This window comes from Convolutriloba macropyga, unplaced genomic scaffold (assembly GCF_964194025.1).
Source record: "Convolutriloba macropyga unplaced genomic scaffold, txConMacr16.3 SCAFFOLD_489, whole genome shotgun sequence".
NCBI classification, from domain to species: Eukaryota; Metazoa; Xenacoelomorpha; order Acoela; family Convolutidae; genus Convolutriloba; species Convolutriloba macropyga.
Window position 1 is genome coordinate 31,930 of NW_027449569.1, and position 17,495 is coordinate 49,424.

Below are 17,495 nucleotides of genomic sequence, written 5' to 3' on the forward strand. Positions count from 1 at the left end.
TGCCGGCTATGTTGATTGATCTCTATTGCTTCGAATTGAAGTGTGTTGCTAATATAAAATTGGTAGCAGAATAGGAGATTTCAGTGATCTGTAGCGCAGTGGTTAGGTCTTGTGGCTGTGGATAGGGAGGTCAGTTGTTCGAATCCCGCCGGTGACAGGATTTTTGCACCCATAAAGAAAAATTGATTTAGGCTAGAGTCCCTGGATTAAATTGCCTCTCCTGTCGTTCAAGAGCAATTCATCCGACATTTGTCGGTTTATGTTTCCAATCTGCCGTTTAAATCAGCGCATAAAATTTACACAGCTTTGCAGTAGGATTCGCCTGGCGAATTAGCTAGTTTATTCTAGTCTACTTAAAGTTGACCGTAAAGACAATTGTAGCCTAATGAACTAATTTGAGTGACTAAACAGGCGAAGGGAAATAAAGAGAATGAATCTCCAAGAGCAAGAGATCTTTAGTATATGAAAAAACAATTTCCCGATGCGGGATTAGGATTAACAGATATGCACGTGAACATTAAAACAACTTGAAGTACGAAATCAACTAAACGTGACTTATAAAACATGACCTTCAAGTACATAATAAAATTAAGTACAACATATATGAATTTTACTGCAATAAATTAAAATGAGTTGACTAAGTACAACATTTCCCAACTTTGACGAAATTTGAAATTGCACTAATGATAAATAATAAAAAAAATATTGATAAAATGTTAATACTTATTCGCCGGTAAAATAACAATTAACAATATTTTTGCTGGTTACGATAGCTAGTGATATTTATTATTGGAAATGAAGTTTGGATTCTCTGCAGTTTTCTTTAAAGTTGTCGTCGGGATATTGATCTGCCGGGTGAATTTGTGCATGCGTAGAAGTCACTATACCACGCACTGACGAAGAAAAAGTGTTTGCTATATGCTAAAGTTGGAATGCGGCGTCGACTATTGACGGCACGATTGAAGGCTGGAATGACTCGGTGTTGCCTGCTCTTTTTTCGTCTAGGATGGAGCCAATTTGGAGGGAATGAGCTGGTGGATTCTCCAGACGAATCATCCTGTTCGAATCCACATTATTTAGAGCTATTGCGTGTACGTTTTCCAGTCTTTAACAAAATTTGTTGGAGGGTTTCTCGGGGTGCTGATGACAAGGGAATCTGCAATTCTTGGAAAGTAGTAATCGGCGGAGCTCCGATTACCTGCTGATTAGAAGTAAGAGCAGAAACTGTATCTTGTTTTGTTTTTTCCGGAGCGAAATTGGCCGGAACTTGTGGCACTCGTACCCGCATTGCGCAGGAAATGTATGACTTTGTTGAAGATACTCCGCTTGCATTGTCTCGCTTGAGATGTTTTTTTGCGGTCTTCTCTCTTGATGCGCGTGATATTTTTTTGTATAGATTGCAAATTTGGCTTTTGTTGATTTCTTTGGAGACGGCGGCCTCGCCTGTTGATGTAATCCTGCAATTTGGTTTTTCTCGTCTCAAGTTCCAAATTTTGTGATGTCGCTATTGCGAACTGTTACGAGTTGCCTGGTTTTAGAATCACAGAAGTATATTGGTCCGTCTTCTGCACTTCTGATCCAGGGGCCAATACCTCGTACGAGCCGACTAAGTTTCTCTTAGACTTTTTGTTTGGGGATGTATTTTTGCGATGTTGGTTTGGACCGCAGACTTTTTCAGTGGTATGGCCCGATTGATCTTTGAAACGAAGTTGGATTATGGCACGAAGGAAGCGTAGTTCATTGTCTGCTGCATTATGTCTCTAGTTTGTGCATCCTGGGTTGTTTTACACCAGTTCCGCTCCATTTCTTTAATACATCGATACGCTCTTTGGGGAGAAATTTATTGCGGGCTACAGTTTCCATGTCTAAATAGTGATTTAGTGATTTATTATAGCCTAAATCAGGGAGTTTGTGTTTAGTAATGATATTGCTAAGCAAAGTGTTAGTACCACTACAAAAACGAGATTCGATGTGCGAATTCCCAGTAACTTTTTGTTTACATATGCCCAGCTGGCAATGTAATGTACTAAGTGCTGCTTTAGTGGTGAAAGAATTTTTTTCTTTATGTGCTTCTTCAATACATGCAAGGCGTTGTTGAATTGTATTGGCATGTCTTTCCACTAGGCCGATTGCCCGATGATCATTTGTTGGAGCTGGGATTAAATTTATATTGTAGTTAAAACATTTTTTTACGTGATTGCCGATAACGCAACGAGCCTTATTTATTGTTAAGAAACGAGTTACTCCAAGAAATTTTATATAATTATATTATAAAATTTATATTTGAAGCGCTTGCATTATCAAAAATTTCTATTTGGTGGGTATTGGGAAAATCTGTCAATGCATATTAGAATATAATTTTTGTGTTCTATTTCATTAATAATAGGACCTGCAAAAACTAATTTTATTTATTGATATTGTACTATACAAGGACTATACATGGTTTATGAGATTGATATTGCTTAGCATGTACAACTGATTTAGGATTTTTAACAATTGTAATGCAGGTTTGCACTCAATTGAGCGGATAAGAAGATCGCCGTTCACGTGTGGCCTCCAGCAAGGATGGGTCATGCAAACCATTCCCCAGCTGCCTTGGTGACTTGCATGCAAAGTCTTTGATGAAGGCCTCCTGAAGTGCATTGGTATTGGCCATCGTCTCGTTCCTGCACACACAACCACAACTGACATAGAGGTCACTCCCAGGAATAGAGATAGAGGTTGGATTGTTTTAGCCTATCCTCATTTTCTCGTATAATGCAGTCTCTGAACTCCTTGAGCACTGCGTCTTTGCTTGTTAAGGACGCTTTCAAGTTTTTATTGAAAACCTTTCCCACCACTCAATTTTTGGAATGAAGGAACTTGGGGGGGGGGGGGGGTGAAGTTAAGGGGAGTACTTAAAACAGAATTTGGTGGTGATTGGCGGGGCGTACTGTGTAGTCGTGGAGGATACGCAAGGCGAAGTTCGAGATGATGATTTGGACACAGATTTGCCTTTCATTGCTGATGTTTGATTCGTTTTAGTAGTTTTGGAAATTGAATTCACAGAACAAACATGCGACTGGTTTATAGAGTTGAAGTGGGCAAAATGCTTTTTTTATTGTTTATCAATTGAGCACGTGAACTAGTTAAAGAATTTGAAGATTTAGTGTTAATTTGGAAAGGAATGTTTGGTTTGAGCTTGTTTGACAGAATAGAGTGGTTTGGTCCTTTAAATTTTTGCGGATTTTGATAAGCCAAAGACCCTTGTATATCGTTTTGCGACGTAAAATTCGGTATTTGGATACTATTTGGTATAGTAGATTGAATAGTATTTGCAGTATTCACTGCTAGTGACGAGTTATTTGATTCTAAAAGACTGCGAGACGCAAAGTTGGTACATATGGTATTAGAATTATTTGGTTATGTATTTTGGCTGGAGTCTGGCTAAGCAGGTGCTAATTTGTTTGATTTGAGCGAACTCGCGAAGCGCGTTTGGTAATTTAATTAGTGTGTGACTGGATGCCGTTAGTTCCGAAGTAGTTTTCTAGTTTCCCGTTGAGTGGGTTTCAAAAGTTTTTGAGACAAGCATATTTGCGGTGCATAATTGACATTAGAATTAGGAGAAGGACTAATGGACTTTTCATGAATGATCCGCTTTGCTGCTGCATTCAAATTATGAGTTTAATGTACATGCGGGGCTTGATCGATGTTTAATATTTCAGTATCACGATAAGGTTGTTGCTTAATATGAATTTACCAATCGGAATTTACGATATGATATGCTAACCGAATTTATTCAGATGAATGGCGGCAATAGTTTTTTCTCATTGTAGCATCATGGCATCCGATTTTATGTTTGACAAAGTGCGGTGTCGACTATTGACGCAACGATTGAAGGCTGGAATGACTCAGTGTTGCCTGCTCTTTTTTCGTCTAGGATAGAGCCAATTTGGAGGGAATGAGCTGCTGGATTCTCCAGACGAATCATCCTGTTCGAATCCATATTATTTAGAGCTATTGCGTGTACGTTTTCCGGTCTTTAACAAAATTTGTTGGAGGGTTTCTCGGGGTGCTGATGACAAGGGAATCTGCAATTCTTGGAAAGTAGTAATTGGCGGAGCTCCGATTACCTGCTGATTAGAAGTAAGAGCAGAAACTGTATCTTGTTTTGTTTTTTCCGGAGCGAAATTGGCCGGAACTTGTGGCACTCGTACCCGCATTGCGCAGGAAATGTATGACTTTGATGAAGATACTCCGCATGCATTGTCTCGCTTGAGATGTTTTTTTTGCGGTCTTCTCTCTTGATGCGCGTGATATTTTTTTTGTATAGATTGCAAATTTGGCTTTTGTTGATTTCTTTGGAGACGGCGGCCTCGCCTGTTGATGTAATGCTGCAATTTGGTTTTTCTCTCGTCTCGAGTTCCAAATTTTGTGATGTCGCTATTGCGAACTGTTACGAGTTTGCCTGGTTTTAGAATCACAGAAGTATATTGGTCCGCCTTCTGCACTTCTGATCCAGGGGCCAATACCTCGTACGAGCCGTCTAAGTTTCTCTTAGACTTTTTGTTTGGGGGTGTATTTTTGCGATGTTGGTTTGGACCGCAGATTTTTTCAGTGGTATGGCCCGATTGATCTTGGAAACGAAGTTGGATTATGGCACGAAGGAAGCGTAGTTCATTGTCTGCTGCAATATGTCTCTAGTTTGTGCATCCTGGGTTGTTTTGCACCAGTTCCGCTCCATTTCTTTAATACATCGATACGCTCTTTGGGGAGAAATTTATTGCGGGCTACAGTTTCCATGTCTAAATAGTAATTTAGTGATTTATTATAGCCTAAATCAGGGAGTTTGTGTTTAGTACTGATATTGCTAAGCAAAGTGTTAGCACAACTACTAAAACGAGATTCGATGTGCGAATTCCCAGTAACTTTATGTTTACATATGCCCAGCTGGCAATGTAATGTACTAAGTGCTGCTTTAGTGGTGAAAGAATTTTTTCTCTTTATTTGCTTCTTCAATACATGCAAGGCGTTGTTGAATTGTATTGGTATGTCTTTCCACTAGGCCGATTGCTCGATGATCATTTGTTGGAGCTGGGATTAAATTTATATTGTAGTTAAAACATTTTTTTACGTGATTGCCGATAACGCAACGAGCCTTATTTATTGTTAAGAAACGAGTTACTCCAAGAAATTTTATATAATTATATTATAAAATTTTTATTTGAAGCGCTTGCATTATCAAAAATTTCAGTTTTGGTGGGTATTGAGAAAATCTGTCAAGGCATGTTAGAAAATAATATTTGAGTTCTATTTCATTAATAATAGGACCTGCAAAAACTATTTTTATTTAATGGTATTGTACTATACAAGGACTATACATGGTTTATGAGATTGATATTGCTTAGCATGTACAACTGATTTAGGGTTTTTAACAAAAATTTCTGTTTTGGTGGGTACTGGGAAAATCTGTCAATGCATGTTAGAATATAATTTTTGTGTTCTATTTCATTATTAATAGGACCTGCAAAAACTATTTTTATTTATTGATATTGTACTATACAAGGACTACACATGGTTTATGAGATTGATATTGCTTAGCATGTACAACTGATTTAAGATCGCCGTTCACGTGTGGCCACCAGCAAGGATGGGTCATGCAAACCATTCCCCAGCTGCCTTGGTGACTTGCATGCAAAGTCTTTGATGAAGGCCTCCTGAAGTGCATTGGTATTGGCCATCATCTCGTTCCTGCACACAGAACCACAACTGACATAGAGGTCACTCCCAGGAATAGAGATAGAGGTTGAATTGTTTTAGCCTATCCTCATTTTCTCGTATAATGCAGTCTCTGAACTCCTTGAGCACTGCGTCTTTGCTTGTTAAGGACGCTTTCAAGTTTTTATTGAAAACCTTTCCCACCACTCAATTTTTGGAATGAAGGAACTTGGGGGGGGGGGGTGAAGTTAAGGGGAGTACTTAAAACAGAATTTGGTGGTGATTGGAGGGGCGTATTGTGTACAGTACCAGTCCTGGAGGATACGCAAGGCGAAGTTCGAGATGATGATTTGGACACAGATTTGCCTTTCATTGCTGATGTTTGATTCGTTTTAGTAGTTTTGGAAATTGAATTCACAGAACAAACATGCGACTGGTTTGTAGAGTTGAAGTGGGCAAAATGCATTTTTTTATTGTTTATCAATTGAGCACGTGAACTAATTAAAGAATTTGAAGATTTAGTGTTAATTTGGAAAGGAATGTTTGGTTTGAGCTTGTTTGACAGAATAGAGTGGTTTGGTCCTTTAAATTTTTGCGGATTTTGATAAGCCAAAGACCCTTGTATATCGTTTTGCGACGCAAAATTCGGTATTTGGATACTATTTGGTATAGTAGATTGAATAGTATTTGCTGTATTCACTGCTAGTGACGAGTTATTTGATTCTAAAAGACTGCGAGACGCAAAGTTGGTATATATGGTATTAGAATTACTTGGTTATGTATTTCGGCTGGAGTCTTGCTAAGCAAGTGCTAATTTGTTTGATTTAAGCGAACTCGCAAAGCGCGTTTGGTAATTTAATTAGTGTATGACTGGATGCCGTTAGTTCCGAAGTAGTTTTCTAGTTTTCCGCTGAGTGGGTTTCAAAAGTTTTTGAGACAAGCATATTTGCGGTGCATAATTGACATTAGAATTAGGAGAAGGACTAATGGACTTTTCATGAGTTGTCCGCTTTGCTGCTGCATTCAAATTATGAGTTTAATGTACATGCGGGGCTTGATCGATGTTTAATATTTCAGTATCACGATAAGGTTGTTGCTTAATATGAATTTACCAATCGGAATTTACGATATGTTATGCTAACCGAATTTATTCAGATGAATGGCGGCAATAGTTTTTTCTCATCGTAGCATCATGGCATCCGATTTTATGTTTGACAAAGTAGCGGAATGAAATTTCTCATCGTTGTTCGAAATATCTTCTTCTGGTTGATATGGTAGCGGGACCCATTAAGACTATTTTGGCCCCAAGTAAATACACTATTTGAAATTGGAATAATCAGATGCGGTCAACCATTGTGACAGACAACTATTATACAATTTGTTAGAACGATAGTCTTAATATCAAGAGAAGAGCTTGATGATCGGCTATAACTGAAAATTTTTTCCCGTATATGTAATTTTTAAAATATTCTTTGGATTAAACTACTACGAATAGTTCCAACTCATTAATACTATATCGTTCATCACTACTATTTGAAAACCATGAAGCAAATGATAAGGTTTCCAGTCATCAATTGCTAATTATTCAAGAGCTGCTCCGAGGCCAGAGCAGCAGGCGTCAGAATGAACAGGTGTTTTGGTTTGCGTAATGTAGTGAATGTCTTCTCTAAAAAGTGGGGGCCTCGTCTATTGATGTAATCCTGCAATTTGGTAATTCTCTTATCTTGAGTTCCAAAATTTGCGATGTTGCAAAATGTTACGTCTAGTTTGCCTGGTTGTCAAATCAAAAAACTATATTGTTCTGTCCCCTGCACTTTTTTTAAGGGGCCAATACGACGTACAAGCAACCCATGTTTTTCGTAGACCTTCTGTATAGCCGGCGCTTTCTTGCAATTTTGGTTATGACAGCAGATTTACAAGTGTTCGGGCCCGATTGATCATGGATGAACGAAGGAAGCGGGGTTCGTTCTCTGGTGTGTGCATCCACGGTTGCTTAACACATGTTGCGCCCCAATTCATCATCCCTTCTATACGCTCCTCAGTGCTCTAGGATGACGTTCATTGGGAGTTACAGTTTCCTCGTATCAATAGTGATTTACTATTTTATCAGAGTTTAAATCAGAGTGGTTTATGAATACTTTATGAGTGGTGATTTGCTTTGCGGGTGAATTAAAATGTTGAATTAAATGTACGCGTTGCGTAATCGATGTTTAAAGTTTCATTTTCATGGTTCGGTGGCTGCGGAATATGGTTTTGCGCATCGCGTATGATTTCTTGAAAGAATTCATTCAATCGATTGGCGGATATACTTTTTTCTTTTTTGTAGAATTTTTTCATCCGATTGTATTTTTGATAAAGTAGCGACTAAAAACTCTTCTCCGTAGCTTGAATTACTTTTTGCTGGTTGATATGGATTTCGGGAGAAATAATCCACTATGCCCATTTCGGCTCCAGCTAATTGCTCTATTTTGAATTGGAATGGTAAGAGGCGGTCAACCCGTCGTGAAAGACGACTCTTATTTGATTTGTTAGAACGATGTTCTTGAATTGATAGAAGAGCTCGATGATCGGCTTTGACTGGAAACTCTTTCCCGTTTAGATAATATATAAAATATTTTTTTTTCGCGAAACCACTCTGAGTAATTCCAACTCATTATTACTATATCGTTCTTCAGTACTATTTGAAAATCACGAAGCAAATAAAATGGGCTTCCAGTAATCAATTGTTAATTGTTGAAGTGCTTCTCTGAGGCCGGAGCGAGAAGCGTCACATTTAATACGTGTATCGAGTGTTGGAGTGCAGTGAATGTTTTCAGTATAGTTTGCAATGCGAGTTCTAATAGCTTTAATGTGAGCAGTACGTTCTTCAGTCAAGGTATAGTTTGTTGATTCTCTAAGTAGTGAAAATAAAGGGTGGCAAAAGTGAGCTATTGTAAAAAAATGTATTAGGCGGTTCGAGTGCAAGAATAGCAGATGTTTTAAATTCGATAGGGGAGATACCTGATTGAGTAAAATTGTAGCCTAACCACCAAATTTTTTGTTTAGCGAAATGGCATATTGGTAAATTTATACAAATATTATCAGCATTGAGTTTTTACGACGATCTGTGACTAATTTGAAATGATCTTCTGAAGAATCTTTGCTGACAGTAAATATGTCATCAAGGGAAGCAAAATGTATTTTTAAGGCCTATGAGGGTAAAATCCATGGCTTTCGGGAACTCGGCAGGCATGTCTGTGAGTCCTTAAAAACCAGTTGTGAATCGATACAAGCCGGTCATGTCACCACTTACGGTATTAAAATTACATGATTTTGCGGTATCAGGGTAAAGATTTATCTGACTTGAGGAATATTTGAGATCTATAGTGGAAAAGAAAATTTTATTAGATGTTTCAGTTCGGTAGTTTGTGATTATTTGCGATACAGTGTCAATCAGTGTGTCGACATTGGGCAACTGGTGTATGTTTTTCTGAAGGGATTTGTTAACAATTGTTAATCGAGGGCTAACTTTGTAATATGGTCTCTTTTAACTGTAATAACAAAGGGCTAAATAAATTATTGATCTGAACAGTTGTTGAGTTTTTTTGATATATCCTTCTTTAAGTAGTTTTTTAAGTTCAGAATGAACTCTGTCTTGTAAATTTATAATTGCTCTTTTACTTTTTTGATGTTTTGGTTGGAAATGGTTGCAAAATTTTGATTTGCTAATATTTACTTTAGATCGTCCCGAACGTGAAAAAATTTTTTTGTATTCCTTTGGCTAGTCTAGTTTTAAATGGACACTGTGCATTGGTTTTTTTGAATTTGTTGATCGTTTTACCTACAAATGAGTTTACAGTTTCGTTAATTGATATGTCGAGCGCTTCAAAGAGGTTTCTACCAATGAGTGGTTTTAGGCTGTCTCTGACTACAACAAATTCGGCGTGCTCAATTCGCCAACCATTGCTTTCCACTGGAGTTTGCATCATGCCAATTACAAGAGTTGGCTCATTGGCAAAAGATTTGGGGTCTTTTGAAGATGCAGTTCATAACCATCGTGCAGGGGATGAGTTCTTGATGATTTATGTAGCCAATTACTTGTTCAGGATACTACGGACAATTCCAGAGTCAATTAAGAACCCATTTTTTGGTTTCCAGTTTGGAGAATTATGTTTTTCGGTTCAATTTGAAGAGTTCTGCTTGCAAAACTTGCTAAAATATTGTAATCTGTACTATCATAGTCGGATTCGCATCCTGGGTTATAGTTCATGTTTGAAACAGCTTTAACGGAGTTGTCAGTTATATTTTCGTTGATTAAATGCACTTTTTGGAGGGTAGTTTTTGCAGAGTTGCATTTTGGATTTGAACACGCAATAGAAAAGTGGTTCTGAAAGTCAAAACTATGGAGTTTTTGAACTTTGCAATACATTGGTCTTTATGATTGGCTGACCAGGTGATTCCACAAGTTTGACAGAGTTGATATGCGCATCCTGAATGTATTTGATAGTTTGGCGTTGATTCGAGTTGTGAATATGGCGTTATTGTGCTATAGCGTTTACTTGTAGACTTGATTGACTGTTAGAGATTTGCAATTGGTTTCAATGACCAAGTTCCATATTAATTGCTAAACGTAGTACTTGGGCGGCTTCGACTGTATCTTTCAATATTTTTTTCTGAATTTCAGTATCTTGCATGTTGGCAAAAAAGGGGCCTATTATTAGTGTCTTCTTGGCTACGTAGTTCACAGTGTTCTCATAAATCTTTCAGTTTCCCACAAAAGTGTTTGATTGATTCACCTTTTATTTGTATTGTTGTAAGTAACACATATCTATCAAATGTGATACTTTTTGGTCTAATGAAAGCCTCCTCCATGATGCGCCAGAGTTCTATTGCGGTTAGATTGTCCATTCTGACGTGCGCTTTTTGGCTACGAAAACAACTTTACTTCGGTCTGTTCCAAAGCTAAGATGTATTAATCAGACGGTAATTCGTCTGCTTGGATCCAAGCTTTATAACCACACATAACCCAATGTCCAATTGACGATGACAACAATTTTCCCAATTCATCTTCAACTGTGCACTCCTGACTAGTGTCTCGCGTCCTGATTGACCTGATATTTTTTGAATGATGTGTTCATAAATCGTCTCAACTGGGAGTTGTACTTATTCTGTTTGAGGGCCAAGTAGATTGTCGCTGGTTATGTTTTCCTTTGCTGGAAGAGCTAACTTCAATTGAACCTGCCATTTCTCCCATTTGAGATGAGGGTTTGAGTTTTGTTTCTCCCATTAAATCTCAATGCCCAAAGGGTCCATTTTTTGAGCAGCTGGCTGCGCCATGTCGTACACAATCAGATTTGTGTACTCTAATTGGGTTCCATGTTATTTTTCGTATATCAAATCTGTTTCTTCGCTCAACGCATTCATTTTACGCAATTTTGCAGTACAATTTGCCTGGTGAATAGCCTATTTTAGTCTTGTCTACTAAACTTGACATTATATAAAATTGTAGACTAATGGATTTAATTCAGCGACTAATCACGGGAGCAAAATGAAGTGGTGGAAATTCCAACAGCAGGAGATATTTACAACATGAACAAATAAGTTACCGATGCGAGAATAAGAATAAAAAATTGCACGTGAACATTAAAATAACTTGTGTTACAAAATCGACTAAACGACAAAAAAATTGCCCTTCAAATTAAGTATATATTTTACAATAACATCACTACATTAAATTGAGTTTACTATAAACAACATGATTGCAGGCGGATTCGAGCGTTCACTAATCCAACCAGAAAAGAATTCAAACGCAATTGAGTCTGATCAGAAAATATTGCAAACACACTTTCAATTTTTTTTGTTCGTTCCTCTGAGAGATGTTTGCTGTGCCATTGGGCAACAATTCAGCAGAGTTCTAATCAGAAACTCGTCTAGCATCTGATGGTGATGACTAAAACCAAGGGATCCAACTAATAGCAAATGCGGTCCCCTTCAACAGAAATTTAGATGAATTGTAGGAAGACCGTTTTTATGGAAAGTTGTCTTAAAAAATCTGTTGAGTCAAAAATATAAATTGATGGCAAATTAAATGAATTGTTTTCTCGAAACTTGGTTTTTTTTTCATTAGCAATGCTTGTAATTTTGATATTCCGTAACTAAAGGAATTACTGAAAACAAATTTTTTTGAAAAAAGATTATATAACTGCCTGTCAACAATTTCTTTATCCACTACGGCATCTGTCACTTCGTTAAATAAAATTTCATGTGAATTTAAAAAAAGCGTTTAAATTAGCGCGGTGAAAGTTTGTAATATGTGCGATTTTAGCGCTGAAAAATTTTTTTCACCGAAGTTTGCTGGTAGCGCTGAAAAATTGTTTTTCACCGCATTCTGCTGGTAGCGGTGAGAAGTTTTTTTTCACCGCTTAGGCGGCAAAGAAAAATTTTGCACCGCTTAAAAGTTTATTTTCACCGCATTCATCGCATTGAACGCAAACCTTACACGTTTACTCAAAATCACCGCAAATCTTACATATTTTAGCGATTTTTAGCGGTGACACCTTGACCCGGGCTTACACATACGCAAATACATACACATACATATAAACATACGCATACACATGCACATACATATACAGGTACATAAGCACAAATACATACAAATAGACTTACACATACTTACAATAAAAACGAAAATCAATCAAATGTTCACTAAACCTCGATAACCTTGTGGAAAAAACGAAATTCAAAGAAATTGGTTTAGCTATAAAATTTTAACTCTAGGTGTGCTTTCTAATGATACTCTTCACAGCCTTCTACAACCAATTTATCGATCGGCCAAAATTGACTGAACAAAAAAAAACATTTTGACTATATAGTTCCTCCACCAATAAAGTGGGTCGGAACAAAGACTCCTCCAGATGCTAGTGGGTCGGAAGTGGCTTGAGTATATAGTTCCTCCCCGCAAAAGCGTGTCAGTATGAAGACGCCTTCAGACCCCATTGGTCAGAACAAGGAAAGAGAACAACTTGCATACTCTTTGATTATATAACATATATAAAATACTGTTTTAAAACATATCTCTAGTCTAATCATTTCTTAATTTGTTAAAAGAGCACGTCTAAGTTTCACGTTGTTGGACAAAAGAGTCAAGTTTTTTGTTTCAATTTTGGCGGTTTTTGAATCATCTTGAAAGTTGCAATAACATTGGCAACATGCTGCAAGGGCACAAAGGGGGCATCAAGGGTTTTCGGAGGCATCAATTGATTGAAGTCTTTTCTCATCTTCTTTGAAATTGGCTCTGAAACTGTAGGCTGAAATGTTGTCAATATGGTCAGTACATCAATTTGTGGGAAAGGGGTAACTCACGTTGCCTAAAACCGGAGCGAGAAAAATCTAAAAAAAAACTACGGAGAAAAAACGCGTGCGAGACCGGAAACGGGGCGAACGAACGTGCCGTAAGCCGTTTTTACCTTTACGACTCGTGTTTCTCCATCTCGTCCTGGCGTTGTCTCCATGACTCTTCCCAGTGGCCAAATGCCTCTTGGTGTTTGGTCTTTCAACACCCAAACAATGTCGTCCACTTTGAGAGGTCGATCGTTGCTGTTTGACCATTTCGACCGTCGGCTAAGCGTTGGCAGATACTCTTTCACCAAGCGTCGCCATATATGGTTCATCAGCTTCTGCGTGTTTTTCCATGTCTTCAAGCTTGCAGGTTGCTGGTCTCCAAATTGTCCTGGTGGCAAGCTATTGAAGGGACGCTGGATAAGAAAGTGGTTTGGAGTCAAAGGTTCCTCGTTGTCAGGCTGCTCAGCAACGTTAGTCAGTGGTCTGGAGTTGAGGATTGATTCTGTTTCCACCATAATTGTTAGGAAAGTGTCAAAAGAGAGTCTTCTGGATCCTAGAATGAGGAGGAGCGTTCTTTTGGCGCTCTGGATCAAACGCTCCCAGACACCGCCAAAATGAGGGCCGTATGGGGGATTGAATTTCCACGTTGTATTGGCTACTGCTAAAGCTTTGTAGATTCTGTCATTGTCCAAGGCTTTAACAGTTTTCTTCAGTTCTTCAGAAGCGCCAACGAAAGTTTTCCCGTTGTCGCTGTAGAGAAGTTGGGGCTGGCATCGACGACTGCAAAATCTTCTGAAGGCATTGAGAAACGTATCTGTATTGAGGTCTGGACACGTTTCTAAGTGAACTGCTCGCGTCACCATGCATGTAAATATTAGACCATAATGTTTTTCTAAAATGCCTTTGGAATCTTCGATGTAGAAGGGTCCAAAGAAATCTACACCAGAATTAGCAAAGGGGAACTGTGTTTTTGTTATTGGAAAACGAAAACTAGGTAATGGTGCCATAATTGGTTGAATGTTTTTCGTGTCAAAGCGTCGACATAAGAAACAATGAAACCGTACGCTTGCTAACGCTTTCCGAAGGCCAATCACATGGTAACGTTGTTGAATGAATGCTTTTGTTGGTTCTGTGGACTGGTGAATACATATTTGATGGGCATGTTCCAAGTACAAACGAACAATTTTGTCCTTGGCGTGCAAAATTATTGGACGTTTTTCCAAATCCAGTTGTGTTGGTGCATACTGCAACCGACCACAAGATCTGAGTAATCCGTCCTCATCCAACAGCGGATTTAAGCATCGTATTTTGCACTTAGAATCTAGTTTGATTCCACGTTGTAAGGAATTAACGGTCGAATGGAAAAAACTGTCCTGAGATAATTTCAGGAGATAATTTCGCGATAATTGAATGTCTTCAGTTGTGTATTGGTGATTGTTCGTTCGCATTTTCTTTGCACGATTAATTAGGTTGAAAACTGTTGCAACTGTCAGAAGAAGTTTGTTCCATGTTGAGAATTTACTCGGATCGACAATAGGTTTAATTGTCTTGGGACTTCTCGTGACTGCCGCACATGTTGCGCGTGGTTTGTTTATCTCATTCCAGGTCGACTCGCTTTGGCAAAGAAATTGGGGTGGATCTAACCATTTCTGCTGAATTTCGTTTGTCTCAAGACCGCGAGTTCCGTGATCGGCGGGATTGAGATAAGTTGAGATGTGATGCCATTGCTGGGGTGAAGAACTTTTATGAATTTCTCGCAATCTGTTTGAAACAAAAACGTTTTGCTTCTTATTTGAGGCTATCCAGTCCAAAACTACTTGACTGTCGGACCAGAGAAAAGTTTGGTCGAATGTCAGTGTCATTTCTCTTTGGATCAGTTGTAGAAGGCGCACTCCTATAACAGCGGCTTCTAGTTCCATTTTTGGCACACTTATTTGTTTAATGGGAGCAACTTTGCATTTTCCCATGAGAAAGCATGCTTGTGGCGGAGTGGTTTGACTATTGGTTGTACGGAGGTAAGCAACGGCTGCCATAGCTGCCATTGAGGCATCCACAAATATATGAAGTTGGCTGCTTGTGATTTTACTGAAATTGTGAACAGTTCTTGGTATTCGGATTTCGGGCATGGCAAAGTAGCTGTTTAGAACTTTCTGGAGGTTATGGTGTAGTTCATGTGGTATCAAATCATCCCATTTTCTTCCAAGTTTCCAAATCTGCTGCAAAACCATTTTGATTCTAATTGTCAGGGGAGACAACAGGCCGAAGGGATCGAAGATTGAAGATACCAAACTGAAAATTTTCCTTTGTGTGTACACTGTTGCATCTTTAGGAAATTGTTGTAGGGGGAACATGACAAAATCGTCAGTTGTTATGTTCCATTTTTGACCAAGGACTCTTATGATCTCTTTTGTTTCGTCTTTGTCGTCGGAAGAGATTTCAGCAAGTATATCTGGTTGGTTCGAAACAAATTTTGTCAACCTGAAGCCACCTTTTTTCAGGCATCTTGTTGTCTGTGATATGACTTCTTTGCCTTCTGAAATTGTTGGCAGGGACTGAATGTAGTCATCCATATAAAAGTGGTGTTTAATAGCGTTCAAGGCGGCTGGAAATTCACTTTTGTTGTCTTCTGCACATTTATTGAGCACATAAATTGCGCAAAATGGTGAACATGTTGCGCCAAAGATTAATCTAGTGAATTGAAATTGTCGAATGGAGTTGTCTATCATCCAAAGGAAACGAAGAGCAGACTGGTCTTCTTGTCTCACGGCAATCTGCATAAACATTCCTTCGATGTCTGACAAAACAGCAACCGGGTGTTCTCTGAATCTCAACAGCACTCCAACTAAGTTATTTAGCAAATCAGGACCAGTCAGAAGATTTGAGTTCAGTGATTCACCGCGGAATTGTGATGCTGCGTTGGCAACTCTTCTCACTTTTCCGGGTTTGTTTGGATTAGTGACTGGATGATGAGGTAAGTACCATATTGACTCTGGGGGTGGTGCTTGCATTTCGACTGGCTTGACAAAATTTTTATCCAAGTCTGTTTGGAGTGTCTGGTTGTACTTCTGATTGAGACCGGGATCGTTTTGTAGTCGTTTTTGTAGACTTTTTAGTTGACTGACAGCTGAGAAATAGTTATTCTGGAGTTTCTTTACAGGTTTCCAAGGAAGGCCAATCTGATATCTTTCACCGTTGTGACAGATTGAGTTTTCCATTGTTTGGACTGCTAATTGGTCTAGTGAGCTGTCTTCATTCTGTTCGGGTAATGTACCTTCAGCTTCTATTTTCCAGAATCTTTGAACTAATTCGTCCAATGGTTCTTCTTCAGTGTCTTTCCGGCAGACATGGTAAATGAATGGTTGGCGAGGGGGCTTGTTTGAGTTTATTGTTTTAGGAGATAGCTCGTACTCTCCAGCGAGAGTCCAACCAAGCTTTGTTTTTACGCCGAATGGATGCTTTTTGCTACCTTGGATTACCTCGACTGGATATGTGAAGGGAAACGTATTGACACCAAGAAGGGCGCCTATTGCACCGTTGGCTATGTCAGGGAAATAAATGTGACTAAGTTCCTTGAAGGTGTCGCATAATTGATTGAGTTCAAGAACGTTAGCGGGTGATACATTGAGACATGGCGTGCTATAGGCTCTTGCAATGCTGAAGTGTTGACTGATTTTGTCATAAGGCGTTACTGTCACTGTTTCACTAATTTTGGACAGTGGCATTTCATGTTCAGTGTTTAGGTACTGCAGAGTTGTTGATGCTTGTGCTTCGCAGGGAAGCTCAAGAAAGCTAGTAACTTTATCCAGCAGGAAGGTGAACTGGCTTCCGGGGTCAATCAAGGCGTAGGTGTCAAACACTTTACTTCCGTTTACAAATGAAACTGGTATTATTTGTAGTTGTTCATACCATTCAGGAGGAGGAATTGTATTTCGGTTGATACTGAAGTTTTGGGTCGGATTCGAAGCACTCAAATGGGCGCGTTGAACATTTTGTTGCTGTGATTGTCTTTTACCAGAAAACGATTGACCGTATCTTGTCTGCTGGCTCTTTGTACTGCTGACAGTGTCAGTACTTTTGTCTTGATTTTGTTGTTGAAAGGATGGCTGTGTTTGGGGGCTTGCTAGATTTTGTGTCGGCTGATTGGGATTGCTTGTTGAGAAGGCAGCGGTGGGCCGCTTAACTTGTTTCGAAGGATCATGCAAAGTTGTGTGGTGAAATCCTTTACATGTTTGGCATCGTTTTGTGGACGGACATGACTGCTTAAAATGTTTGTTGCTTAAACAGTTCGAGCAAAGATTGTTCTTGCTCACAATGTCATACCTTTGGTCTGGCGCACATTTCTGGTATTCAGGGCATGTTGCGAGTATGTGACTTCCTTTGCATTTCTCGCAAGACCTGTTTGACTGATCAGCATCTTTACGCGGAGGAAAGGGTGGTTGACCATGCTGGTTTGCAGGGCGACTTGAGTGCAATGA